This window comes from Stegodyphus dumicola, chromosome 11 (assembly GCF_044657685.1).
Source record: "Stegodyphus dumicola isolate Sdum_Otavi_A_Nest chromosome 11, ASM4465768v1".
NCBI lineage: Eukaryota > Metazoa > Arthropoda > Arachnida > Araneae > Eresidae > Stegodyphus > Stegodyphus dumicola.
Window position 1 is genome coordinate 71,809,020 of NC_140778.1, and position 12,636 is coordinate 71,821,655.

The window sequence follows — 12,636 nt, forward strand, 5'->3', positions numbered from 1 at the left end:
ATTTTTTATATAAATCTATGCAAAAACTTTCTGTATGCTATGATTAAAAGGTAAAATAATTTTTATATCAAATTCTTACATATCTGCCTTTTAGTTATGTACAGCAATATGGAATATATATAACTGGAAAATTTAAATGCACTAGTAAATGGAAAAAAAAAAAAAAAAAAAAAAATTCTATTAAAAAATTACATAACACTTAAAGGCTGAAAATGACTTTTAATATTTCATTTCAAAGTGACTACAAAATATGCAATAAATTTCGTAAACATCAATTCTGTGTTTTAAATCAATTAATGCTATCATTCATTTGCATTTTTGTTTACTAAATTCATTTCATAAATTTAAATTTAGTAAACAACTGTAGCAAACAGTTGTTTACTAAATTCATTATTACTAAATAACACTTTAAATACATTTTTTGCTTTTCCGAAGGACATTTTCTTATGCCATGTAAATGAACGATAGCATTAATTGATTTAAAACATAGAACTCAGGTTTACAAAATTTATTGCATATTTTGTAGTCACTTTGAAATGAAATATTAAGTGATTTTCAGCCTTTTAGTGTTATGTAATTTTTGAATAGAAATTAATTTTTTTGCATTTAAATTTTCCAGTTATATATATTCCATATTGCTGTACATACCTAAAAGGTGGATATGTAAAAATTTGATATTAAATTAATTTTATCTTTTAATCATAATATGCAGAAAATTTTTGCATAGATTTATATAAAAAATAAGAGATTAAAATAAGCACATTTTACGAAAAATGCAGTAAATAGGTAATTGGAGATTTATGCAAATTTTTTACGAAAAATGTGCACTTATACACAGTAAAGAGGAGAAGACATCGGACTAAATTTTTACCAAAGTCATTCATATATGCAAAGAAAACATAGGGAAGATTTAGGTCAATTATTATCAAATATATAAGTTTTTGTACCGTAAAATACAGGGAATATCTACGTTAATTTCTATCTAAAGTACAATATAGTTAATTAACAAATTCAGTAAACGAATGTAGCACAAAAGAAAACATCATACGTTTAGATTATTTGAATGAGTGTGCTAAATTTTAAAATTGTTAAATACAGACCAGGAAATTGTAGAAAACTTACCTTGTCCAATAGTTTACCAAGTTGACTTTGTTATTTTCCTTGAAGATGAATGTTTAATGTCACAAATATTTTATCTTTAGATAATACACAAATATATACATATTTATTTATTAAAATTCAGTTTATCCCAAACATGTTAAAGAAAATATTAATTTGCATGCAAATTAATCGAGTAACTTCTGTTTTAATTACACACATAATTATGATATGTAAAAATTTTACATTTATCAGTCAATCTTGCAATGTATTGTAATCTATTATTGTTGTCTTTCTCAGTTTAAAATCTTATAAATATATTAGATCAGTACTAAAAGTTCACCTCTACAAAAGAAATGCTTTATTGAGGTATTTTTAAAAAGTTCCCTTTTACAATGTAACTGTTAATTTCATAAATAAGTTCATAAAATTATGCAAATTCAAAATTACCTAAATATGTTCTTTATTTTATCTTATATACCAGATAAAAATTTTAAAACGTTAATTTGTTTACGAATATTGAAGATTTTAAATATTTATCTCATGTGACTTTTTCTATAACATCATTATAAATGTACATGTTGATGTGGACATACCAATTATTTTTTTTCATCAAATAGCTTTATGGTATTAAATGATTTAAAAAGAGGCAACTGGACAAAAGAAAGCAATTAGAAGTTGGCTAATTTTTTATTAATTTGTTGTCAAATGCTGTGCATTTTAGATTATGCACATATGATGACAATGAGTTATTTAAATTATAAAATTATTATGAACATATCCCACATAAATTAACAAGTATAAAATTTCAAGTTGTTTGAAGTATTATGAACTGTAATACTTGCAAAAGAAATACACATGAAATTAATTTAAGAATTAGGTTTATTTTACAGGTATTCGAAAACTGCAATTACTGTTAAACAATAAAAACTAACATTAAATCTGAAGAGCATATTTTTTTCAATAATAAAATTCAACATAGACTTCATGCAGCTTCGCCATATTTGTTCTATAGTTCACTGTCTTTAATATCCTGCTCTATTTTTGTAAAAGTGAATTCTTTGTCATCCAATGTTTTGAGAACAGCTCCTAAACAAGAAAAAGAAAAAATTGTAATAATTTCACACTTCAGATGTTTTCAGTTTTTAAATATAGTTGAAGTATTAAAAGATGCATATAAAATGCACTGAGTATTTCATATTTAAAAATTTACATTTCAGTAATTAAAAATTTAATTTCATACTATCACACAGTAAGCTTCAATTATATACCTTACACAATGCCTATAATTTCAAGTAAAAAATACTTAAGATTTGTTTAGAACTGCAAGGTTGAGAAAGTCTTTAATGGTTACGTTTGTATTTAAGTACATGAGAAAAAACTTAATTTTGTATTAATTATATTGCATTAGCCTTTTCAATTTTACTCCTACATATAGTAAAGAATATTCACTTTCTTACAGATAACTTTTTCTTAAATAAAGAGTAAGCAGAAAACTAATCACAACACTATATACATATAACAGAATACTTCATAAACATATACATGTTATTAACATACGTATATGCATTAACAGGCTATTTTACACATTTCAATAAACCAGAAACCAATACACAATCAAAAGTATTATCAGTAAATTCCTCCAAAATCAGAGCAAAAATCTTTAATTTTGATAACAATGGCATCTCAGTTTGCAATATAAAATATTTCGAGTCTACATTCATGTGCATTCTAAGCAAACAGAAAGCTGAATAACAATAAAATTATAAATACCATAAAAAAGTTAAGAGCCACGTAGAATGATAGCAAGACTAAATGAAGTCTTCCTTCAAAAATCAATTTAAATTCAAAAATTTGCCTTCCTGTTTAACATCTCAAAATAGAGTTACCACTTTCACTAACTAAATTTCCTGTCTTGGCAAAATAAAAATTGTCACTTCTGTTGCAGGAAATATTTGCTGCAAACTTTGTATGCAAATAATCCAGTGAAAAAATTTTAATTGTGGCTTGAATATTTTCTTTATTAAATAAATGAAAAATTCCCACATAATATTAATTTATGATCCACATGAAGCTTTTTACCTCTACCATATCATGCAGCTATTTTAAAATATATACTCTCATATAAAAGCCACAAAATTTTTTTACCAATATTAATAGAGTATAAATCATTAATAAATCTTCTAAAAACAGCCCCAAAATTTCTGAATTTGATACTCAAAACATAATTCTACGTAACTGTTAATGTATGCATTTGCTTGCACATACTTAAAATGAATTATACACACAAAAACTTAACATATTAACTTTAATAAATTCTTAATTAGCAGGATGACTCAATTAAGGCAAAATATGAAAGAAATCTACCTGATGGAATAGTTGTAAAAGATATATTTAAAAAAAGCTAATATTGTTTACCTTACACATGGCAGAAATTGAGTAAACTGTATGCAGCTGGATTATTTATTAGGAATAGAAGTTAGATCAAAGTCACACTAAGGCTTTAACCATTTGGGTGCAAAGAAGCATCTCAATTTAAAAAAGAATAATTTAAAAAAGCTAATAGAATTTTATAACTTTTACAATCTAGTACAAATATTAGACACATAAACAACACTAAATGCCATTATTTACTTGCATATTTTCCTTCTTTGTGTACTTTACTCCTTAATTTTTCAGGATATGATTTAGAAACAGAGTTATGGTAAAAATGTATACTGGTAAAAAAAAATATTGCTGAAACTGATAAGTCCTTTGAATTATATACTATAGTACAAAGAGGGATGGAATATGTGACTAGATATGATAAATCAGATTACAATAACATTAAACAAATAACATGAAAAACTGAAAAAAGAAATTTTATTTGAAATTATTATTTTAACTCATGGAAAGACAGACAGTATTTCCAACTTATTAAATTCAATTATATTTTACCTTCGTCAAACCAATATTGGTAAGAGAGTTGTATTTAAAATCGGTGCTAAGCTAAAGCTGCTTTCTTGCCTAATTTTATACTATTGAAAATACCGGTAATTGTCAAAGTTATTCGTACTCAATATGAGTAAGATTATTAATGAGCTGCCAAACCGCAGTTAACCATCTAATATACTACATTCAACGTTATTATTTTTCTTTTTGAATGTCAGGTTTTCATTATTTCTGCCAATATATCTGTAACAGAACATAAAGATTGAGTTAATGTAGAATAGAAAATTACCTCGCAAGTTAGCACCTTTACCTTAGTGGCAGTACTTCTTTCTCTAGAAAAAACATTTTAAATTATTATACTTAAACAAAAAATTCATATTTGTTACAGCAAAACATCATTAACACAATAAACCAGAGTTGAATGCGAATCTAGTTTAACTCCATTCTTGAAAACTAGTTTATTACTTTCAATTTAATTTAAAAATAATAAAAAATAAGGTACATATTATGATGACTACCTAGATATCTCGCCTAAACTGGCAATCCTTGTAAATTATACAGGTTAACCCTAATACCCTAGATAGAGAGTATTAATCCCACACTAGAGACTAACATTTGGTAGGAACAGTTTGAAAAGTGAAACAGATATTTATAGTGAACCAATGCAAAACAAAAACAATAGTTCTTTAGGGACGAAGCCCCTTTGGACTAATAAATACGAGTAAATTAACAGCTTTTAGCTATTTTTTCTTCTTGTAAAAAATAGACATACAGAATATTTTTAGAAAATAACAGTACTTTAAGCATGCATTTTCCATATATTTAACACAATAATTCATTCTAGCTCTGTTGCAATACTGGCAAAGGTACTCCTCTGTTATTAGGACGGGATTCAGAAATGTACAATGAAACCGGGATACAAGGAAAGTATGAGCAAAATACGAGCATTAATTCGAGTAACGAGCAATGAGCCAGGCTGTTGGTATGGGTGGTGCCATTTTCCTATCCGGCTTAACTCGGGGAATCCCCTCGTCAGATCACTCAGTGTTCTTTTATATACGTGTTTGTGCACTTGTAAGTTAATTGTTTTGACATTTAACGTGAAAATAATTATTTCAAGATGCCTCGCAAGAAGATTGTTGCCTCAGATAGTGCTGCAAAGAAAAATAAGGAGGCCATGGCCGTTGATATCAAGAAAGAAATCATAGATAAACATAAGCATGGTGACGGAATTGGCGAAGACTTGCGGCCTTTCAACATCGAAAATCTATACTATTCTGAAGAAGCAGGAAGAAATTAAGAAACCTGATGTAGCCAAAGGAATTATCATTGCTTCCAAGCACCATAAAAGTACTCCTAGATGTTGAGAAGCTGTTGTTGGTGTGGATTAATGAGAAGGAGTTAAAATGTTGGTAACAAAGTTAAACTATTGTTATATTATTTAACAGTGTTATTTATTAGGAAAAATTGACTTGATATTAAAATATTGATATTTTTTGGGGTGTGGAACGGGTTAACTGAATTTCCATTATTTTCAATGGAGAAGCTTTTTTCTAGATACGAGAAATTCGCTATACAAGTTGAATGCTGGAACGAATTAAACTCGTATATCGGGGTTCCACTGTAGATATGTAAGCATGTGTATATGCATGTATGCGTATATATGTGTATAAGCATACACATACATACATAAAGAATATACACATGCACACACGAGCACCTACATTTAAAAATGCATGCATATAAACACACATTTCTGAATCTGGTCCTGATAACAGAAGAATACCTACATGAATCATAGGATTTACATTAATCAGTTTTATTAGAATTCTTAAATGCAGAGGATTTACATTAATCAGTTTTATTAGAATTTTTAAATGCAGAGGATTTACATTAATCAGTTTTATTAGAATTCTTAAATGAAATCTTCACTATCCGAAAATTCAGTTTCATTTCCAGCTGAAACTGTATCAGGACAATCTCATTTATATTATTTCCCTCTAACAACTGAACATTTTGAAAACCTTTTCTATTCCATGGAAAACTAATGCTACATTAAACATACATTTTCTAAATCTGAAAATTTTAAGTTAGCTTAGAAACTGTAATCATTCTTAAAAAAGTTTGATTTATGCAGATGTTAGATCAATAAAATTACTTTCCTGTGAAAAAGTAATATGGCATTGAACAACACGATTTTACACATCAAGATATACTGAGTGAAAATTCCTGAAATGTTTTATTTCTTGGTATCTCTGCAAGAATTGTATAAATAAGACTACCTCCCTTTTTTTAAAAAAATGTTTAGTAGATACTATGAAGAAAATTGATTACATTATTTACAATTCATAATTAATAGAAAATAAATCATTTCTTAGCTTATCAGAATTTATTTTTATCACATTCATAAACAGTACTAATTTAAACAAACATACCATTATGATTTCAATAACTATGAAATAGAAAATCCAAATCTGCATCTTTGATGGTCTAGTAGATTGGACGTCTCGTTTACTACAATTCAGCAGGGTGCTGACTCCCCAGACTGTAATATATATATATAATTAATTTACAAGGGAAAAAGCAACAAAAATATAAACAATTTCTTGGTTTTATATAAGCATTTCTGCACATTTACAATTTTAATTTCTTTAACTATCTAGTTATATCAAAATACATGATTTAGTAAAATATAATTCAAATAATTTAAGGTATTTTATATCAAATACTAATTTTTCAATAAATTTTTTCATGCAAGTCTAATAATCAACATAATTATCAAGTTTTGACTTCGAAAATTATGTTTAGAGAAACTTGAAGCTGCAGTAAATAGTAATAAATTTATTCAAAACTGAAAGTAAAGCATTCTTACTTTATTTTCTTTCTTTAACTATGGCAGATCTTTTAAAACAACAAAATCAAACAAACAAAAAAGAAATGCATTCATGAAAGGACTTAGGACTTACTTATTATTCATGAGAGGATATATTTCAGTAATTACAAGTGCATAAAAATTCAGTATATATATATAAAAAAATGAACACAGATTTGGAACAAAGTACCTGTGTTTCTATGGCATAAAATTTCCTTTTTTAATAGCACAATATCTTTGAGTTAAAGATTATATATTAAAGCAAATGGCTAAATCGCAGAATAGGCTGCATCAGTCGATGCTGTGTTTACTTCTCTTATGCTTGGACACGCCTTTTTATGACGTAATATTGGTTATGCCTCTTCCTAAAAACAAGTTATAAGTATGCTATAGCTTCGTATTTAAAGAAAACTTAAATTATATTTTAACTGAGTTGAAATGGTAGGTTTATAATGTTCTGCGCGAGATTTTTTTAATTATAAATCTACTTTTGTGTGTTGTGGGGTAGTGTTAGCATTTAACGCAACGAATTATCTCTCACAAATGTATTATTAAGATACCAAACGATTGAAAACGATCATTAGCAAACGACTGAAAATATTGAATGCATGAATTAAAAATTATAACAGTAACTTCTGAAAATACAGAAAAGAATTCTTTTGCTTAAAGAATGTTTTGATTATTGATGAGTGTGTTAAAATCGGTGCTTACTGCAGAATGGATGAGTATCTGAATCCGGATTTTTTTCATCAGTTGGAGCGAAGAGGCAAAAAGAGCGTTATTGAGCGGTGTATGGAGAAAAGTTTGATTGCAATATCGTATAAGTGCCCAATTTGTGGAACAAATGTGAAGCTAGTAGAGAGACGCTTTTGAGACGTATAGACGAATTTGAGTGGTGCGCAGTGCCGAGTTTGTGCAACTCTGAGATGTTTTTAAGTGAAAATTGATCAATGTGCACATGGGCAAGCCAATACGGTGCGCAATACCGAGGTTATGTGCGATGCCGAGTTTGTGCAATTCTGGGATGTTTTTTAAGCGAAAATTGATCGATGTGCGCATGGGCAAAGCCAATGCTGTGCGCGATGTAGAGTTTGTGCAATTCTGGGATATTTTTTTAAGTGAAAACAGATCGATGTGTACATGGGCAAAGCCAATGTGGTGCGCAATGCCGAGTTTGTGCACTTCTGGGGTTTTTTTTAGTGAAAATAGATGGATGTGCACATGGGCAAGCCAATGTGGTGCGCAATGCCAAGGTTGTGCAATTCTGGGATGTTTTTTTAAGTGAAAACAGATCGATGTGTACATGGGCAAAGCCAATGTGGTGCGCAATGCCAAGGTTGTGCACAAGGCCGAGTTTGTGCAATTCTGGGATTTTTATTAAGTGAAAATAGATCGATGTGCACATGGGCACAGCCAATGTGTTGCGCAATGCCGAGGTTGTGCGCGATGCTGAGTTTGTGCAATTCTGCGATGTTTTTTTAAGTGAAAATTGATCGATGTGCACATGGGCAAAGCCAAGCTGTGCGCGATGCCGAGTTTGTGCAATTCTGGGATTTTTTTAAGTGAAAATCGATCGATGTGTACATGGGCAAAGCCAATGTGGTGCGCAATGCCGAGTTTGTGCAATTCTGGGATATTTTTAAGTGAAAATAGATCGATGTGTACATGGGCAAAGCCAATGTGGTGCGCAATGCCGATGTTGTGCGCTATGCCTAGTTTGTGCAATTCTGGGATGTTTTTTGAAGTGAAAATTGATCGATGTGCACATGGGCAAAGCCAATGCTGTGTGCGATGCCGAGTTTGTACTATTCTGGGATTTTTTTTAAGTGAAAATAGATCGATATGTACATGGGCGAAGCCAATGTGGTGCACAATGCCGAGTTTGTGCAATTCTGGGATTTTTTAAAGTGAAAATAGATCGATGTGTACATGGGCGAAGCCAATGTGGTGCGCAATGCCGAGGTTGTGTGCGATGCCGAGTTTGTGCAATTCTGGGATTTTTTTAAGTGAAAATAGATCGATGTGTACATGGGCAAAGCCAATGTGGTGCGCAATGCTGAGTTTGTGCAATTCTGGGATGTTTTTTTAAGTGAAAATAAATGGATGTGCACATGGGCAAGCCAATGTGGTGCGCAATGCTGAGGTTGTGCGCGATACTGAGTTTGTGCAATTCTGGAATGTTTTTTAAGTGAAAATAGATCGATGTGCACATGATCAAAGTCAATATGGTGCGCAATGCCGAGTTTGAGCAATTCTCTGAATTTTCTTTAAGTGAAAATAGATGGATGAGCACATGGACACCGAGTTTGTGGAATTCTTTGATGTTTTTCGAGCGAATACTGATCGTTGTGTAGAAGAGAAAACGAGGTTGTTTGTGATGCCGAGCAGTAATGTAACTTTATTTATGTGCAATGTTTAACATATCGTTAGTGTATTTTAAATTTGTATTATTGTTTTAATTGTGAATTATATTTAAGACGTCATATTTCATTTAAATTGTATTTTTAATTTTTTGACTTTGATATATTTATAACGCTTTTCGACTTACGACGTATATCGATAGCCTGATGACCTACTCAACAGTAGCAAAATTGTTAACTCTTGACGTAACGTTTACCTCATATTTTAATACGTAGTGTTTGGTATCATAATTGCACTTGATAATATGAGTTCATTGATAATATGTGTGTGTGTTTGTATGTGAAGCATTGCTTAGTGTTCCAAGTTTGTAGTATTTATTTTATTATATTATTTTCTTTCATTCTGAGAAATTAGATTTTTTTATTTATTAATGCGTAGAATTCTAGCATGCCTACACAGAATATGGCGTGATTTAGGAATTTTAGAAACTGATATGAAATCTGTGTAATGATGTTCATATGCAATAAAAAATATTCTTCTTTTCTTATTAATGTAAAGTTTAAAATTTTTAGAAATAATGAAAATTGTCTAATTATTGGTATGTAAGGAATTATGTCGTTATGTAGCAAGAAGGTAATTTGTAAAAATGATAAAATTGAAATGTTCCACAATATGAATTTAAATTTAAAAAAAAAATACTTTATTTGTATAAATAAAAAAATTAATAAAAATAAAAAAATAATAATAATTTAATAAAAATCTTTGAAAATATTGAAGCTCTACAAGTATTAGAGACTCCGACGTTGTTTATCGTTTTAATAATTGGTAGAACTCGCTCACTGTATCATGGTAATTTTAAACATAAACAATTTATTATACTTATTATCAGTAATGCCTATGCTTAAATGTAAATTAAAAGTAAAGAATTTGATATTAATTTACAATAATAAACAATTTATTATTGTTATTTTTAAGAGAAAATAGTAGAAAGTACACGTAGTGTAAACTACATTGTGACGTCATAAGCTTAGTCCCACCCATTTATGGACGTCACACAGCTCCTCCTACTGAACTTTGTTGATGCAGCCTATTCTGCGCTTTTACCAAGCAAATTTATAAAACTAAATTCAAAAATAAGAAATTAAATTATTTTTAGGGAAAACACTAAGCAAATAAAAAATTTTGAATTTCACAAATAAATGAAAGTTACATGCTTTATTTTTTGGCATAAGATAGATAACATTTCCATAACAGATTTCTGAACAATTAGTCATGTTAATATTGCCTTTCTTTTTCCATTAAAAGCTATTTCCTGCTTAATTACAGTATGCTTTAAGATAAATATTAAAACGTTTGAGTAAAAATAATATAACTATAAAAAGGTGAGACACAAACAGTAAGAAACAGACTAGTGCAAAATTTAACAGTACCAAATCCTGAAAATGAATCATTAGGCACGTACACAAAAGAACAACACATGGAAAACCACATTTCCTACACAGACGCTATTTATAAAATTTTATATAGGTGAAGAAAGTACGAGTATTAAACACTGAAAATATAAAATATTCACTTACTTTCTTCAAATAATTAGTAACTTTGATGGATTCAGTCACAAACGCCAATCCACGAACAAACAGTATTCTTTGCGACTTTACCATTCTTTTCGACCGCCATTGCTGAGTGCTGACTTCACAAATATCCTGCCAAAACCGGAAGTAGAAAGTGTCTGCTTTGCCATTGGTCAGTGAACAAGAATTGCAACGCTTTTTTTTTCTTTATAGTAAAACATATTAAGAAAGCCTCTAAATTAGCATATGAAATAATCCTACTTTTGCATTATATAAATTTATATTCACAGCATCTCTGTATTAAGGTAATAATTAAATTGCGCAAGTGCAGAATATGTTTTCGCGTGCGCATTTTATGTATAATGGAAGTATAAACTAAAATTATCTAATTATCTATTTCAGTTAATGTTGATGATTGCGTTGTTCCTTAATTTTCGAATTGCATCCGGCTTATTATTTTTTGCAGACTGTAAGAGCAATTTTATAAAAGTAAGCTTAAACTTTCGATTATATCAAATAGAATTTCCGATATATATTTGTTAATATGTAAAGGATCTAAAGTGAAAGTATGTTTTGAAATCCGAAATCTGTTTATCAATTTCACGCTGCTCGGCGGCGGGCGTCTAATGAATTGGAAGTTGATTTGTCAGCACTATCCTTATCTTCAGCGCAGATGTTTTTATTTTATTTGGCTTATAATTCCTTACCAAATGTAGTATTTCATCTCGATATGCTCCGTCTTTGATATGATTTAAAACAAGTTCCTCGTCATTATAATTCGCTTCCGATAGCGAAGAAAAGTGACAGAGGTTATTGAAAACAAAAAAATTTCGATTGACAAATTAGTCGGTGTTCTTGACACAGCAATTATAGGACTTGAACGGCGGAACTTTGTAACTGAACAAGAAATTATGTCTGTTTAATAGAATTAAAGAGAAAGTATTATCACATGAAACGAAGCAAAACTTAAACAACTTACATTGAAAGAAATGTTTAATAAAGTAAACAAATAAATATTAAGCTTTTTCTTTTTGCAAATTTTGATACCCTTTAGATCATAATTGTTCTTTATTTCATAAATTACGGTTTCATATTTTTAATTTTAGAATTTCTGCATGCCATCTTACGAGATTTAAACTGATGATCTATAATCCAGAAAAATCGATAATCCGGAATCGCCGAAGTCCCGACGAGTCCGGATTAACGACTTTTGACTGTATATCTTTGATTATAATTAATGATCCTTTGGTCTACATTAAACTATTGTTCAAGAAGTTAAACGTTTTCGAGCATCTTCTGCTGTATTTATTATTCTATTCCTCGACATGAAAGATTTGCTAGTCTTATTCCAGTTTAATTGCCCACATTTGCTAAATAAAATAAGGCGAGTATTGTACCAAACTCAGTAAGTACACAAATTTAATATACAGCTTATTCCAGTTAAATGGGTAATAGGATTTTCATAAAAGAAATTAAATTGTGTAAATTAATGTAAGTGTTGATATGAATAGAAATAACAAAATTGATATAAGAAAATAAATAAGTTATTTTGAAGATGTTTGAATTAAGAAAATATAATTTTTTGCAAAAATGCACGTAAAGATTTAGCTCACATGTTAAAATTTATAGAAAAATTTTAGCCTCATATATGAATGCCCCTTTTTTCATGTTCGTGGACAAGGAAAACAAAGTGAAATGCCAGAAATACACTAAATATTTTGAATTAATAAACTTCATTTTCAATCCTTTTAGACTTCGTATAATATCCGTAAAAGTGACGAATAAAATATACCATCATGGCGG

At 29.3% G+C, this 12,636-nt stretch overlaps 1 protein-coding gene and 1 long non-coding RNA gene across 8 annotated transcripts in view; both read right to left on the reverse strand.

The window, feature by feature from the left end:
- Positions 1 to 12,636, reverse strand: part of LOC118180809 (ADP-ribose pyrophosphatase) — a 37,009-nt gene that overhangs the window by 12,481 nt on the left and 11,892 nt on the right. The window lies entirely within an intron of this gene.
- On the reverse strand, positions 1,963 to 6,658 carry LOC146994097 (uncharacterized). Its single transcript, XR_015044007.1, has 3 exons — positions 6,465 to 6,658; positions 4,319 to 4,361; positions 1,963 to 2,187 (listed from the first exon to the last, which is right to left on the reverse strand). It is a non-coding gene; the product is annotated as an uncharacterized LOC146994097 (long non-coding RNA).